General features: G+C 44.7%; 1 protein-coding gene across 2 annotated transcripts in view; it reads right to left on the reverse strand.

The window, feature by feature from the left end:
* The window catches only part of SSBP4 (single stranded DNA binding protein 4), a 547,729-nt gene that overhangs the window by 357,531 nt on the left and 174,378 nt on the right, over positions 1 to 15,820 (reverse strand). The window lies entirely within an intron of this gene.

A 15,820-nucleotide genomic window follows, 5' to 3' on the forward strand; every position in this document is an offset into this window, starting at 1 on the left:
AAGGAGGCAACTGATTAATTGGACGTTTTTTATGGCCAGAAGAGTCTCTTGTAAAGAAGGCCTGTTATCAGCTCTACATTAATCTGAAGGTCTTTATATGCATGAAGCCTGGCCTTACAGATTCCACCTGATTTGCCATCACTCAGTATGTGACTTGATGGAGTCCCTTTACCTCTCTGTTTCTTTGGAGCAGGGATTTGGCAACCTGAGTACTATTAAGGCAAGGACAAATCAAACTCGGGTATACATATAAAGTATCACATACCATGTAAAATGAGTTTATCTTGTTGGGCAGACTGGATGGGCCGTACAGGTCTTTATCTGCCGTCATTTACTATGTTACCATATGACAAAGCTGCTATATGAATATTAAACCCATGCCTATAAACAATCCCCCCCAATTTTTTTAAACAGTGACTGCCACGGGCTGAATTATGCCCGAATATTCACAATCTAGACATGCTTAAAACGGCGTTTAGACGAGTATATCACATACTCATCTAAATCCCGATTTTAGAAAGCTGGGATATACACGTCCGAATCATGAATATATGCATATTGCAAGGGGGTGTGGTCTGGGTGGGACTATGGGAAGTTAAACCTGCTCCCAGGAATGTGTAGCTTACATGAAGATGCTTACTTTATGCTGCACACCACTGAAAGGATTGAGGTCACCCTCGTAAATCCCCCAGTGTTTCTGTGACCCCCCCCCCCCCCCCCCATCAAAAGCGATACTGGCAAATATAATTGGGTGCTGTGACAGCTTGGGGAGACACGGACATATAGGTTTTTAAAATGGTAGATATAAACGGTGTTTTTTCTTGTGAAAAAGGTGCCAGTACTCAAATGCCAGGCCACCCTCCCTGGGTGCATTCTTGGCTGTTGGAGGGTGCAGAGAGCAGCTGTGCGCCTGTTGGCTCCACTGGCTCCCTGCTCCCTCTGCCCCGGAACAGGAAGTAACCTGTTCCAGGGCAGAGGGAGCAGAGAACCAGCGGAGCTGACAGGCGCGCGGTTGCTCTCTGCACCCTCCAGCTGCGTGCACCCGGGGCGGACCGCCCCCACCGCCCCGCCCTTGCTACACTACTGGTGTGACCTCTTTCAGAAGAGTGCAAACTTTGGTGAAGAAGGCGCATGCTTTCCGAAAGAGAGCGCTTCATCTTTTTCTGCCATCATCTACTATGTAGCTACGTATTATTATAGTAACATAGTAGATGATAGCAGATAAAGACCTGAATGGTCCATCCCATCACTCATTACCAATTCATGACTAAACCAACAATGAATGTGGTATAAAAATACTTGATACTGGTCTTTCTTTGCTATTTTTGAGATATAGATCATAGAAGTCTGTCCGGCACAGTCCTCATGTTCCAACTACTGGAGTAACCCACTCCAGCCTATCCCGATCTGTCTACGAGGCACAGACTGTAGAAGTCTGTCCGGCACTGGCCTTAGTTCTTCACAGCCAGAGTCACCATCTAAGCACCACTTGACATATCAACACACATGCAGTCATTTTAGGTTTTTTTTTTTTATACTATTCATTTTCTAATTAGGGCTAATTATTTTCTATAGGACTGAAAATGTACAAAGCACTGCAAGTCACAAACTTACATCAACAGATGGAGTAAGGAGGTTGGTCAACCCAACTAGGCTAGGAACTGTAGATCATTACCAGTTCTTAAAATTTAGCACATGTACTACAAACAGTGCATAAAAGACCAAATCAAATTAATATGCTTATCAACTTCAGTGAGGTTGAGTTTCTGAAGGCTCAGAGTCACCTACTGAATTCTGTTCCAGGCTGAGAACCAAGGAAAACACAGACTGCCAAAAATAGCTGAGCTCCTTGGAGCAGCATGAGCTGTTTTTCCCTCAGTGGAAGGGGGTAACACATCACAATGGATACCAGTGGGAAGCAGAAGAGAGAAGTGTGTTCTGTCACCGCCTGCCTAAACGTGCCCCTGTATCGCACATTACTAGAACTATCCAGGCAGCCAGAGCTCAAGTGCCAAAGATTCTGGAAGCAAAGAGAATGAGGGGGAGGGGGGATCTAAATTTTAGATGGCCCATAGCTATCTTGTTCCATTGACAGCTAACTTGAGTCAGCCCAAAGAGATTAATTCAGTCCTGGGTTTACCCCACTGCATGCATAAGGTGAACTCCTGATTTCCCGAGGAAAAGCAGGAAATACAACTCCATGCAGGCAATGGGAAAAATCATCACCTGACCAAGGTCATCTTGAAGTGCTCATCCAGTCCTAATTTTACTCCCCTCCCCCTTCCAAATACATTGAAATGCTGAGAGTTATGATCTATTCTGCAGAGTCAAATCAATCCCCGGACCATGGCTGGAAACAATGCTATCTGTAGTCCACTAAACTTGGACTCTTCAGTTAGACTCTGAGACTCCAGGGACATGCACAATGTTAGCCAGATTAAGAGGAGACATTGCTGGGTGGATTAGGAAAACAACCTGCCTAGTTTTCCAACAAACCTTTACCTGCACAAATTGAAGGGCTTATTTCCAAAATCTGCTAATTCCATATTAGTTGCATTGGACTGAGAGGGTTTTGGAAATAAGCCTTTTGTTTGGAAATGCAATGTACCTGAGTATGTGCATGCCATGCACCTTGTAGGGAATTTTCAAATAATCTACAAGATGTAAGTGTACTTTGCAGACACATGGGCTATTTGAAGACTGCGTTATAGTCTTAGAAAAAAAAGATAACCACGCTGGTTCTGTGGTTCAGTGGCAGTGCTGTGCCGCCTTGTGAAGGACTTGCACTGGATTCCTGGATTAGGTTATCTGCTCCCTGAGACATCCAGGACTGGAGGACACTGTGAAGATAGCGTTCACAGGCGCTGGGTATAGGGAGTCCCAGCTATTGCATAATGGTGACATCTAGTGGCCGATTTAGGGCCCATGGTTGCAAGGTTCCAGAAGGAACTCTGGTGCATTCCTGGTTTGGAAAGGGATATAAAATAAGAAAAAAAAAATCCCTGGGAAGTTGTATATGAAAGCAAAAGGTGACAAAGCCCACTAGAAGGCAGACCTGTTTGAACTGGAAGCCCCCCCAAAAGTGCATTACAACCTGTAATATATCTAGTTTTCCTCATGACCAGTGTATCTACTAGAACTCCAGACTGAAGAATATTCATAAAGCCATTCTTCATGTCACAAGTGTTAGGTAGTTAGCACTGAAGAAATCACCAATAAGAACTTTATCACAATAATCTTGTCTGTTTAAAGAGGTTATATTACTAAGCTGACACTATCAAGTGAGTGAGTGTGACGAAGGGTGGTAGTGGTAGTAAATGGAATTTGTTCAAAGGAAAGGAAGGTGAGTAGTAGGAGTGCCTCAGGGGTCGATACCAGGGGTGATTCTGCTTATTATATTTGTGAGAGATATTGCTGAAGGGTTAGAAGGAAAGTCTGCCTTTTTGCAGATGACACAAACATAGCCAATAGAGTGGGTACCCCAGAGGGAGTAGAAACCATGAGAAGAGATTCCCAAAAATTAGAAGAATGTTCAGAGGTCTGGAAGTTAGATTAATGAGAGGAAGTGCAGAGTGGTGCACTTGGGGTGCAAAAATCCAAAGGAGGTGTACTAGATAGGAGGAGACTCGTAACCACTTGTAACCACTCGCCTCCACCTACCCTCCTCTCCTCCTTCCTGTACACATTAATTGATTTGATTTGCTTACTTTATTTCTTGTCTATTAGATTGTAAGCTCTTTGAGCAGGGACTGTCTTTCTTCTATGTTTGTGCAGCGCTGCGTGCACCTTGTAGCGCTATAGAAATGCTAAATAGTAGTAGTAGTAGACTGATATAAGCACAGCTCAGGAGAGGAGCCTTGGGGTGATGGTGTCTTGAGGATCTCAAGGTGACGAAACAATGTGACAAGGTGGTGGCCATGGCCAGAAGGATGCTAGGGTGCATAAAGAAGGGTATAACCTGCAGAAAAAAAGGAGGTGTTGATGCCCCTCTGCAAGTCATTGGTGATGCCCGACTTGGGAGTGTTGTTTTCAGTTCTGAAGGCCATATTTTGCTAAGGATGTAAAAAGACTTACAGCTGTTTAGAAAAAAGCGATGAAAATGGTATGGGGTTTGTGCCACAAGACTTGATGACCTGAAGATGTATACCCTGGAGGAAAGGAGACAGGGGTGATATGATATAGACATTCAAATATCTGAAAGGTATTAATATACAAACAAACCTTTTCCAGAGACAGGAAGGTGGTAGAACTAGAGGACATGAATTGAGGTTGCAGGGGAGCTGATTCAGGAATAATATCAGGAAGTACTTTTTCATGGAGAGGGTGGTAGATACCTGGCATGCCCTCCTGCGGGAGGTAGTGAAGATGAAAACTGTAACGGAATTAAAAAATGCATGGGATTGCTTTTCTTTATCAAGTGAATACTTGTACTGTTTATTATTAAATGCAAATAAATAAATAAAACCAAAAAATGTGTGGGATAAACATAAAGGAATCCTGTATGGAAGGAATGGATTCGATGACAACTTCAGTAGTTGGAGAACAAGGCCAATGCAGGGCAGACTTCTACAGTCTGTGCCCTGAAAATGACAAGGACAAATCAAGATCAAGTATGCATATGTAGTATCACATCATGTTATGTTATGAGTTTATCTTGTTGGATAAGCTGGATGAACCGTACAGGTCTTTATCTACCGTCATCTACTATGTTACTACGTATATTAGGATCTTATGCCAGGCTCACAAATATAATCACGTTATACCACTATTATTGCAGCATCACTGGCTCCCAGTGTGCTCTAGAATCCAATTTAAGATACTAACCTTGACCCACAAAGTCCCACATTCAGGTGTTCCCTACTATATATTGGCCATGCTTATCTTGCATACTCCTTCATGCTGCCTTCGCATGATACACAATCATCGCCTCTCCCAATCTTTCCTGGTGAATGCAAGGTTGGAATCTATAAGGTATTCCACCCTCTTCTTCCTAGCTCCATCCTTGTGGTATGCATTGCCACTGTATCTGTGAGACAAAGTCCCTTATAAAACATTCTGCACTGACCTCAAAATGCATCTATTCCCCATGGCCTTCACTGACTTAGCACAGCATGGGTGGAAGTCAACAAGCTACATGAACATTCCAGTCTCTGTCCCCCTCCTTCGTTTCCTCACTCTCTCCTGCTACCTCCGCTAAAAGGGCAATTCTATAACCTAGGGGCTCACAATTATTTATTTACAAAATTTGTATCCTGCACCATCTACAATGCTAGGCAGCTTACATCAAAACATTCGTAATAAAATTTACAAGCACATAGGGCTAAATTCTGTATATGGTACCGAAAAAAATGAGCGTTAAGCGCTATTCTATAAATGGTGCTCCAAGTTGGGTGCCGTTTATAGGATAATGTTTGGCGCCAGGATCCATGCCCAACAGGTGTAAATTCTTACGCCTAAATTAGAAGCGTATCTGCCTTCTTCAGTAACACTGCATGCAAATTCCAGGAATGCCCTTGAGCCACCCATGTCCCTCCCATGGCTACGCCTCCTTTTCAGATCTGCGCGGAAAAATGTATGTGTGAATCTTTATAGATCAGCAACTATAAAGATGTGCATGTAAATTCCAATTATAATTGATTGTTAGCACCCAATTATCGGCACTAAATGGCTCGTTATGAAATTAACGTAACAACAGGATGCATCTTCAAGATAAGAAGTCGCTGTTCTCCTGTCTAATTTTTTGAAGATATGTTTGCAATATTTAATAAAATAAATTAAGTGATAGTAAGGTTGGACACAACGGCAAGTGATTGATGAACTGATTTAAGCTTTGATCTGGAATAGCTGTGCACTATAAGAGATCTTATAGCTTTTTACATAAACAGTTGATGCCATCTTGCCCCTTTTATTATAGTCATTATATTGACATAACCAATGTTTAAGCATTTTTATTTGATGGAGCATTAGGGTCTACCCCTTTCATATCTCTCCCTGTTTCCTTACCTATTATTCATTTGGGAGGGTTTCGTTTTTTCCCCCCTTTTACTTATTTTCACTATTTGGGTTTCTGCCAGGTACTTGTGACCTGAACTAGCCACTGTTGGAAGCAGGATACTGGGCTAGATGAACCATTGGCCAGTATGGCTATCCTTATGTTCCCATTCACCAGCCTCCCTCCTCCATTGGCAGCAGGAGATGCATTAATAAGACATTATCTCCTGCTGCTGCAGGACCAGTCTTGCAATAAGAGTAGCAAAGTCTTACAACTCTTATTGCGAGTGGTCCTATGGCAGCAGAAGATGACATTTTACTAAGGCATCTTCTGTTGCTGGAGGGGGAAGATGACATGGTTGTGCCATAACCTGTGGAATTTTGGTGAGCCATGGGGTGGAGCCAAGGAGACTGACTGGCTGGGGCTGGGCAGGATTGGGAAGTGTCTTAAAATTTGCCTTGGCAGCTCTGTAGCACTGATCTCCTTGAGAAGCAAGAGTTTTCATGAATCCTTAAAGTCAATAAAGGAAATAGTGTGGGACACAGACCAGACAAATACTAAATCACACTGGCTCACAGTCACTGTCCTGCATCACTCCAAGCTGTAATCCCAATTTCACATCTATTACCAAGGATGGAAAGACAGACTGGAGCTGGGGAAGGAAGGGGGTGTTCTCTATAGTTTAAAATAAATCTATCCAAGTAGGGAAGTGGTCTTTTCCTCTTCTGTTCACTTAGCAGGTTTTCAGACCATTCCCTCATCATCTGCTGGGAGGCTCTTTCTGTTTCATATGAGTTTGCAGCTCAACCCTCTTCCCCTCCTCCCATCACCTGCACACCAACTGGGTTCTTGCCAAAATCAGTGGTGAAATCATCCCCTTCTTTTTACAAAATATATATATTTGTTCTAAAGGAAAGCTCTTTGCCAGTCCACTTTGACTGCCTGTTCTCTGTGGCAGGGGCAGGAAACACAAAGGGTTGGCCACACTGAAACGTAGTGGTAGTTTTAACAGTGGGGAATCAGCTATTACAGCCCATGGAGAAAGAATGGTGCTTTTACCCTCAAGATTCCATATATACCAAAAAATTCAAGCCATTAACATTTTAGTAACCAACAGTGCACAAGGCAGGAGGGTTTCTTATAAAACCAAATGGAGTAGTCTTAATATTGGGTAAAAGCAAAGAGTTCAAGAGGGGTGAATCTCAATTAACAGCCACATGGGTTAGGGGCTGTTTTTCCCTTCTATGACACTTTCATCCCAATTTTCTAAACAAGTTGAAGGCTTATTACTACCCAGTTCTCTATTTGTTCTGTGTTTACTTGCATCAAAAGGATAAAAGACTGCAAGGGCCTAGCATGGGCCTAGGACTACTAGGCCTACACATCTGTTGCAGGCCGCTGTTTAGTCGAAGCTTATACAGCTTCTTTGATGCAAATTAGCAGTATTCTACCATACAATGGCATATTTGGGAGAAAGACTTCTGTGGATCAAAACTGGAAATATCTTTCTGTGAACAAATGCCAAAAGCTGAAGGTGACGGTCAAATTTCAAAGCCATTTACACACTCTGAAAAATGCCCTCCCTCTATAGGACTAAGCACACCCCTGTTATTCCATAGTGAATTTGCTGTCAGCCACACTCAGGGGAGGTGTTTCTGGAGGCAAGCTGTGAGCAGGATCAGAAAATAATGCACATAGACAGTATTTTCATGTCTACGTATATCATTTCCCAAAGATAATGTAACTGCACAAATTTTGGGTGTGAACGTCTACAGGTATCCTTCACCAATGGTAATTTCAGTGTGAAAGAAGGAGCGTATTAATCTCGCTGAAGCTTGATGTGACCTCACCGGGTAAGAGGTATGTGTGGATTGTATCTGAAAGTGGAGAGCTTCAAAATTACCCCCTCACCCTCCTGTGCTCAAGTCAAGTGGAAAAACCTGAGGGAATGGTACAGTGTAGGGGGTGAAGAACTTTTGTACATGAAAGAGGAGCGGGACTTAGGTGTGATCATATACGGTGATCTTAAGATGGCCAAACAGGTAGGAAAGACGACAGTGAAAGCTAGAAGGATGCTTGGGTGCATAGGGTGAGGAATGACCAGAAGGAAAAAGGAGGTGATGATGCCCCTGTATAAGACTCTGGTGATACAAAATTCTGGAGACCGCACCTTTTAAAAGATATAAACAGGATGGATTCGGTCCAGAGGGCGGCTACTAAAAATGGTTAGTGGTCCTCGTCATAAAGCGCATGGGGACAGACTTAAAGATCTGAATATGTATACTTTGGAAGAAAGACGAGAGAGGGGAGATATGATGTGATACAGACATTTAAATACATACAAGGCTGGTTTAAGCACTACTCTGTCGGGTATTTTTGCGGGCTGTTAAACAGTTGTGGAGATACACCATTTGCTTGTTTTGCACGCAGACCATAAATTGGACTGGCTTAGTATGTATGACATCAGTGTTGTTACCACTACATATATCGCCAGCGATCTGTAATTCAACACTGTGGAGAAAGGGGGGGGGGGGACTGGGAGGGGCAGGGTGTGGGGAGAAAAATGTTACAACTCAAATGATGAGCTTATTGGTATGCTGTTATTCAGATGCTTTTGTTTTCACTTTTTGTATATTGTGCTTTTTGGCTGTTTATTTGGTTGCATCATTAATAAAAATTGTTGAAACATAAATACATTCAAGGCATAAATGCACAGGAGGCGAGTCTCTTTCAATTGAAAGGAAGCTCTGGAATGAGGGGGCATAGGATGAATGTGAAAGGGGACAGACTCAGAAGTAACCTGAAGAAATATTTTTCCATGGAAAGGGATGGTGAATTCATGGAACGGTGAAGGTGGTGAGACAAAAACGGTATCCAAATTTAAGAAAGCTTGGGACATGTATATAGGATCTCCAAGGGAGTGAAAGGTAGAATAGATGGCATGGATAGACAAACTGGATAAGCCATATGGTCTTTATCTACCTTCATATTTCTCTGTTTCTATGTAAGTGCCAGGAAAGAGAAATTACAAAATTCGTAACAAATTATTCTCTTGTAGACAGACCTGCAGCCTTTTCCATTTTTCTTGGTCAAAAACTTCTATCTGACCACCAAATCTCTCTTTTCTGGGTTTAGAAACCAAGGGGTCAATAGCAAAGCAATTTAAATGGCCAGAAACAGTTCCAGGCCCTTTAAATTACTTGTCTGGGGCTAACTGTGGACATTCAGAGGCACTTAACTGGATAGTGCCACTGAATAAACCCAGTTAGCGCCTAAACTGTAACAAGATATTTTATGGGCAGTTTGGGGCAGAGTCAGTACTTAACCACCTAAAGTGACCACATAAAACACAATCCTATCTTTATGCGGTTTGCCTTAACTGGTTCAGTGCTGAATATTGCACTTAGCTGGATGAATTTTATCTGGCTTCGTATGCCCGGATATTTGATGCCAGTGCCTGGACATGGCCCAGCATTGAGTATTTGAGGATAAAGCCGCAGTGGACAGCAAAAGGTTGACCACTGCCAAATAAATATCAGGCCTGGAGGCTCCAAGTGCATTTGGTATCATGAAGCAGTGAAAGGCAAGAACAAGGAGGAACAACCTCACGAAATAGTGAGCAGTAAACAAAAAAGTGAGGTGGATTCAAGGAGGATAACAAGAAGTCTTTATTATAACCAAGTGGAGAAACAACCCAACATGGCCGTGTTTTGGTGCAAGGCCTGCCTCAGGGGTCTGGTAGATCTCTAATGTTATGACAAAGCATTTAACATGAGAATATTGTCAACATCCAAGCCGTTGACTCCTTAATTGTGCAAATACGCTAAACTGCAAAAGTCATCCAACCAACTGGGGTTAGTGACGCGAGTGATCACAGACAGCAGAGGGAGGAGGAGGGGGCCCAAAGAGGATGCCGGTGGTGGTGGGGATCTGGAAAGGATGCTGGACTGTGGCTGAGGGGCCTGGAAAGGACGCTGGACTGCAGTGGGGGGGCCTGGAAAGGATGTGGGACTATGACGGGGGGCCAAGGAAGGGGCCCAGAGAAGATGCAGGACTGCGCTGGGGGGGGGGGGGGGGGGATGCCAGACTGTGGCAGGGGAGGGCTGGAGGGGGCCCACAGGCCTAGTACTTACCAGTGGAGGCAAGCAACAGGCAGGCAGGCAGGCAGACACCAGCGGGCAGGTGAGCAGGCAGTAGCAACAGGCAGGCACCGGAGGGCGGCAGGCAGCAACATCAGCAGGAACAAGCAGGCACCAGTGAGCGGGCAGGCAGACTTTGCTACAGCTTCAACTGAGAACATTTAAAGATTTTACCTAATGCCTTCTGTCCAGCAAAGGAAGGAAAACCCTGGAGTGGAGTGAAGACAGAATACCAGCCTAAACTGCGATATTATTTTGCAGTTTTGCCTATTTTATGTTGTTGACTTGGGACCTCGGTAAGCTGTGTTTAAATGCCCATGAGCCAGCTGTGTCTGCCATACCTGGGAGCAGCTGTAACCAAGGGTATGAAAGTTTTTGTTTTGGACTCACAAAGTGTTCTTCACGCCAAGAGTTTCAGTTGGATGTTTGTGAACTGATATTTGTAATAAAGACATTTAATTAAAACACAGCTATTTTTTTATATATTTATTTAAGAAAATGTGGTATACTGTAATCCAGGTTCCATCATGGCAATGAACACAGAGGCAAGACCATACAACATTCAGTCACAGTTGGTCACTGGCCAAGGAAGGGAAAAGAAGTAGCACAACATTAAATAACCATCACACAGGCAAGTCAGCAGGAAACAACAGGAGAAGATAGTGAAAAAGAACTCCCAAAGTGAGAACGCTACACTCTGTCAGCAAATGTCATTGGGAAAAACTCTGCTTCAACAGAGCTTTAAATATTTGTAGGAACAGTTCTGGGTGTACACTGGGAGCATTTTCCAAAGAATGGGCGCAACACAGCACAATGATGAATCCCGTGAGGAAGCAAGAGTCTATTTCCTAAGTGAAGCACTGACTAGATTTGGAGCAAAAATGATGAGCACAAAGTTTCAGGTGGTCAGTGTGGGATCAACAGTGAGGTTCCAGTACAGAGCATCATGCAAGCAATGAACAAGATCTGATGGTGAATTCTCCTTTGGACATGAGAAGAGGGGTCACTGGCTGAATTTTTTGACATGCAGCGGCGGCACTTTTTCTCTGAATGTTTGGTGCTCCACCACCTGAAAGTTCAGTTCAGCTACTTCTCTAGGTTGGACCCTCACTGCAGTATCCCAGTGTGCCACCACATGGGGACGACAATATTCATTGTGAATATCATGAAAATCCAAATGGCTGGATGTATTTTGGGAACTATGCTGAGAACCATTTATCTACAATGAGGGTCAAACAGTAGCACACAGAATTTTCTTTTATTTATAATAGTGGGGGAGGGGAAGAGGGTAACAGAGGGGCTAAGCGGGGGGGGGGGGGGGGGGGGGGTGAAGGTTCATAAGAAAATGTTGGTTGGTTTGATTTCCAGCTGAATTAGTAGACCTTTTTACTAGTAGTCCCTTCTTCATTAGTTGCAAGGACAGATAGCACACACAGCTCCCCTCTCTGTCATTGCTGCTAGTCTGAGTTAATACCTGTTTTACCTCTTCTTTAAATAAAAATGTTGGGACTAAAGGCTTATAGATCAGGACCAGCTTAGCCTCCTCCCTGATGACACAAATGCCAAGTTACCCAGTTCCAGGCTGGAGACCTTTTGGCCAATCCTGCATTTGAACTTACATCCCAAAGCAGTGTGGGATCTGTAGTGTCTGATCCTGTCCATTGAAATCAGGGCCACATAGTAACATAACATAGTAACATAGTAGATGACGGCAGAAAAAGACCTGCACGGTCCATCCAGTCTGCCCAAGAAGATAAATTCATATGTGCTACTTTTTTATTTGTACTGTCCTCTTCAGTGCACAGACCGTATAAGTCTGGCCAGCCCTATCCCCGCCTCCCAACCACCAACCCCGCCTCCCAACCACCAGCTCTGGCACAGACCCTATAAGTCTGCCCAGCACTATCCCTGCCTCCCACCACCGGCTCTGGCACAGACCGTATGAGTCTGCCCAGCACTATCCCTGCCGCCCAACCACCAGCCCCGGCACAGACCGTATAAGTCTGCCCAGCACTATCCCTGCCTCCCACCACCGGCTCTGGCACAGAACGTATAAGTCTGCCCAGCACTATCCCCGCCACCCAACCACCAGCCCCGGCACAGACCGTATAAGTCCCATAATGCACCAGATGGAATGATCAGACATCCAGGACTGGGTAACATGGCACCTCTGTGATGATTCAGGACCCCGATAAAGAGATTGGTCATGTAAGTTGAGCTGTGTCACTCTTCTGCCTGTCCAGTGCAAGAAAAAGTCTCCTATATCAAAAGAGCTGTTACCAAATCAGTGGTTCTCAAACCTATCCTGGGGGACCACCAGCTAGTCAGGTTTTCACAATATCCCTCATGAATATGCATGAGAGAGATTTGCATATAACAGAAGTGAATGTATCATGCATATTCATGAGGGATATCCTGAAAAACTGACTGTCTGGTGGTCCGCCAGATAGGTTTGAGAACCACTGATTTAAATAACACACTACTTTACTAAGAACAGGAAAACCAAAACCAGAAACTGGAAGGCACAGCTGTTCCCTTGCCAGACTAAAAGGAAGAGATTTTTGGATTTAGTTCACTCTCTTTTAGTAGTAGCTCCAAGGAAGTTACGTTCGGGTACAGTAGATATTTTATTTTCCTGTTCCCAGAAGGCATAAAGCTTGAGTTTTAAGGATTAGGCCATCTGGCACAGAAAGGGTTGAGAGTACAGAATGACACAGGAGCGGGGACCCGTGATAACCAAAGGGATGGGGATAGGAGCAGAGCACATGGGGGCAGGGAGAAACTTTGCAGAGCACACGGGGGTAGGGACAAACTTTGTCCCTGTGCCATTCTCTAGCGGAGAGCTACCTACTGGGGGAAGGGAAAAGAAATGCTTCTGTTGGGGAAGAGGGAAAGTAACAGTGGAACTTCTGAATGTCTAATAACTAGGTAAGCCACCAAGGGGCTGAAAATGGCCTGTTCTTGTGTAGGCGTGTGTTTTGGATGCGGGCAGGTCCATTTTCCACCGCGCCTGCAAAAAAGGCCTTTTTGTGGCCGAAAATGGATGTGCTTCAAAATTAAAACCAGCGCGTGTCCATTTTCGGCATGAGACCTTACCGCCACTCACTGACTTAGCAGTAAGGTCTCACGCATTGACCAGGCGGTAATCGTCAGCATGCATACACTGCCGATTACCGCCGGGTAAGTGTCACGCGGTAGAACATTTCTACAGTGTCTTTTGGAAACATGTCAAAAATGGAATTACTGCCCGGGGCACATGGTAGCCAGGCGGTAGTTACAATTTGATGTGTGTTGTACTCGCGTAGGCAGGGCCGCCGAGAATGGAGGGCACGGGGGACAAAATTCCCCGGGACTGGGCCTCCAAGGGGGGCCCGGCGCCGGGGTCAGGCCGCCGGCGCTGCAGTCCCCAGTCTCACCTGCCTGCCTCCTTGGCTCCGGGCCCCCTGCATTTGAAGTGGCAGTCGCAGATCTCCTCTCTTCTGGCCTTCCCTCCCTGTGTCCCGCCCTCGAGGAAACCAGAAGTTACATCAAACAAGGGCGGGACACAGGGAGGGAAGGCCAGAAGAGAGGAGATCTGCGACTGCCGCTTCGAATGCAGGGGGTCCGGAGCCATTGAGGCAGGCAGTTGAGACCGGGGACTGCAGCGGTGGGGGGAGCGACAGGGGGCGAGGGGGCGCGATGGGGGGGCGGCAGTGGCGAGTGGGCGGAGGCGGGGCGCCCTTGCCCCAGGCCTGGCCTAGTCTCTCGGCGGCCCTGCACGTAGGCACCTACGTGCCTTAGTAAAAGGGCCCCAAGAGAAAGAAAAAAAGATATTTACAGGTAAACCACTACATAAAACAGATCACAGCTGCACTGAACTTCCTCACTCTGTCCTTCCTATATTGAAATGCATTTTATCTGGCCATGAGAAAAGAGGTTGCTATATGTGTAGGTTTTCAGGGGAATGTCTGGGGAGACTGCAAACACTGGTCCTTTTAAAACGCAGAAACCTTTAGTCCCTGTAGGGTGCAAACTCCCTTCCTGCAGGCTGTCTGGTGGTGCTTTTTCCAGAAGCAAAAGAAAGCAGCATGCAGCAATATAGTCCATTATCATGTTACGGCTGGGACTGAAAATAATAATCCTCAGTTCTCATCACAGCGGTGATACTTTTTTCTTCCCCTTTACTGAAAAGAAATTCTGAGCATTTTCAAGTTGCAAAACATACCTCCCAAACATCTGAAGAGGGACCCTGTTCAGTCTTGAAATCTCATGTAGGGTACCTTCTTTGGATAACTTTAATATCAGTCTGATAAAAGATTTTCAACAAGGAGCCCCCCCCCCCCAAAAAAAAAATGCAGTGTTCTCCTATAACAAATATAATTTATGGTTTGCTATAAACAGGGACCACAGCACGTATGCTAGACACTGGCCTAAATAGCAAGGTATAGCATCATAATTATAAATTTTGGCACTTCTGCATGAACTTTCTTATGGGCAGGCTCCTGTGTCACTGTAATTACCTGCAATAAGATGACCAAATCCACATACACTGAGAAGGGCAGCGACATCCCTTTTTTGTGGTGTCTAAGGATCACTCTATCACCAGCTAAATTCAGAAGCCAAAGAGACACCACAAATGAGAAAATTCCAGGATGGAAGGTGGGGGTTTAGCCCTCTGATCCTTGTTGTAGATTTTTTTCAAATCCTATTTATATTACTAGGAAAAAAAGTTCACAGGGCTTTCTCGGTCTGTCTCTATGTACCATGACTTTGCAGGGCAAGCTCTTTAAAACCTTTGGCTGGGACTAAGCAGATAGGATTCTTTCTCTGGGCACCTTAGTGCCTCCACCTATGTAAAAGAGGACTGTGAAAAAAGCTGTATTCCCATACAAATCTTGATTGGGGCTGAGGGTGGGGTGGGGGAATTCCACACCGACCTGAATCGTTTCAAACGTAAGAGGTAGACAATTGCCAGTTTTAGGTAGACAGATTAGACCATTCCCAACTAGGTAACTATAAAGAGACTCACTGTTTCTGGGAAGTTCCCCTCTTACTTTAGGATAGAACGTTGTTTCCCTGACTCTTTTCGAGAGGCATACTTAGCCAATTGGGATTTCGGCATTAACAAAATGAAAAGGCATGAGATAGGGACACTGTCTATGCAAATCTCTTTCATGCATAAGTATTATAGATATCCTGAAAACCAGAATAGTCAGATATGTCTCCAGGATAGGGTTGGGCAACACCAGGCCAAAAGAACAAAATTTAAATCCATATCCACTCAGAGCTCCCGCTCTTCCCATATTTTTTAATTAGTTCTCCCTGTATAACAAACTACCAGTCATTCAATACTATCATGATCACAACATTTATTTTGCCCTTGGACATCTGTTCCACTCACAGTCTAGATCTGGTCACTTCTCAGTTCCCAGGTTAGCCATGACTTTCTTTCTTGAAGCGTTAACTCTAAATTGCATTTCCTCTAGCTTCTGCAACAAAGCTCCTCGCTACCTGGCTCTCTAGTCTTTTCCATATTAATCCAAGAACTCCCGTAGAGTTCCCAGAATCCACTTCTTTCTTGGGACCACCTCAGTTTTCCTAGTCTTCACAGGCAACTCAAACCCTGCAATCCCTCCTCCAATTGAGCACCCCACACGCTCACAAAGTAAACTCTCAGATCCTTCCACTAGGATGGAGGCTTCTTTTACAT

This window comes from Microcaecilia unicolor, chromosome 11 (genome assembly GCF_901765095.1).
Source record: "Microcaecilia unicolor chromosome 11, aMicUni1.1, whole genome shotgun sequence".
Classification (NCBI taxonomy): domain Eukaryota; kingdom Metazoa; phylum Chordata; class Amphibia; order Gymnophiona; family Siphonopidae; genus Microcaecilia; species Microcaecilia unicolor.